Source organism: Sinocyclocheilus grahami, unplaced genomic scaffold (assembly GCF_001515645.1).
Source record: "Sinocyclocheilus grahami isolate Dianchi unplaced genomic scaffold, SAMN03320097.WGS_v1.1 scaffold497.1, whole genome shotgun sequence".
NCBI lineage: Eukaryota > Metazoa > Chordata > Actinopteri > Cypriniformes > Cyprinidae > Sinocyclocheilus > Sinocyclocheilus grahami.
This window is the reverse complement of record NW_015505676.1, coordinates 14132-15729: the sequence shown is the minus strand read 5'-3', so window position 1 is coordinate 15729 and position 1598 is coordinate 14132. Positions and strand designations below refer to the sequence as shown.

The 1598-nt window shown below is 38.9% G+C and overlaps 1 protein-coding gene across 1 annotated transcript in view; it reads right to left on the bottom strand.

Moving 5' to 3' along the window:
- LOC107554290 (GTPase IMAP family member 8-like) overlaps positions 1 to 1598 on the bottom strand; it is a 15666-nt gene that overhangs the window by 511 nt on the left and 13557 nt on the right. The window lies entirely within an intron of this gene.

Genomic DNA, 1598 nt, shown 5'->3' with positions numbered 1-1598 from the left:
ATCAAAATCTGATGAAAATGGTCTATTATGGTTATTTGCATCCACTAATGTAATTAGATATCACATAATTTAATAGATTTAATTTTAATATATTAGTTTAATCTGCTCTGTTTAATGAAATAGAAACATTATAACACAGAAAGGCCTGGGAGAAAAAAGGAAAAGAAAAATAGAAAATGTCTGGAAAAGTAACTTAATGGAATCTTAATATTCATGATCCAAAATATTTCAGCAGCCAAGTATTTCTCTTGTGTTAAGCAAAACCTACTTGCAAACAAATCGTTATTTGATTATTTTCTGTTAATTGATCAAATGGTTCACAAAAAAAAACCCTGAATGGTTTATGAAAATGCGAAGGGTCAATTCTGTCATAATCATTTCACATATTAGATTTTATTTCTTCTACTGGAAACAAAAGGAGATATTTAAAGTATTTTTACAGTATAAAACACCACCCATTTTCATTGCATGGAAAAGAGCAGTTCGAAAACATATCCTTTTGTTTTCCACAAAAGAAAGAAAGTCTCATGGTTTGGAACAACATGAGGATGAGTGAATGATGATAGAATTTACATTACTGGCTAAACTATTCCATTTCAAAGTTCCAACCATACAGAGATTAGCACTGAGCTAAAAGCTTTTCTGGAGCCTTCATTGTTCTGCATGTTTAATTATCCAGGCACTAGCTGTGTGTGTGTGTGTGTATGCGCTTGGCACAGTAGCCCTGGAGAGCGATGGGGAACGGACTGCTGAGGGAACCTCCATGCTATTGGTCTACAGTAGAGGGGGTTGTGTGGGCATCGAGATCTGTGATATACCTGTTGTGAAGTTAAGAAAATGGTTTCAAGATAAAAATAGAGCCGGTCCCATCCTGACCCATTTTATAGACAATATGCTCTGGAAAAACCCTCCTGGGCAGAACGAGAGAGGGTGAGAAAGATATGGGGAGTGGGAGGCGGTGACACAGTTGTAAGGTTCTTGACAGAAATAGTTGTGGGCCTGTTGCCATGATCAGCCATTATTCAGGCGACACAGGCTTCGATTTAAAACTCCTCGTTCCAAACAAAGTTTCCACCAGATAACTTGCGGTATAATGGCATTGTCTGAGCACAATAGGTGCATGTGTGGGTGTGTGTGACCTCAGACAAGATGTGTATAATGCGTGTTGTGGTGCCTTTATCTCAGGTTTGATAAATGGTTTCTATAGTCTCTCTCCTCTACAGATGGTATTGAGATTCAAAATGCTCCCGTCACTGAGATGCAAATCACACCCATCACACTGCAGACTCAAAGAGACATGTAGTTTCTAAAGGCAAATGAAAAGCCAGAGACTTACTGATATGAATCCAAACTAGAACATACAATTGCTTCCAAACATACCTTATTCCCAGCATTCCCTCACAAGCCGGCGAGGGATGGGGAGAGAGAACGAGAGAGAAACAGAAGTGTAAGTGATTCAGTAATCTTCTCTTTTCCCCTTGCAGGTAATGAACTGCAGATTGTAGCTATTCATCCCCATAAACCCTCTGCGGCATTTTAAGCTGCCTCCATTTCCCATAAGTCCCCTTATGAACCCTAGTACCCTTCAGTTGAAAATC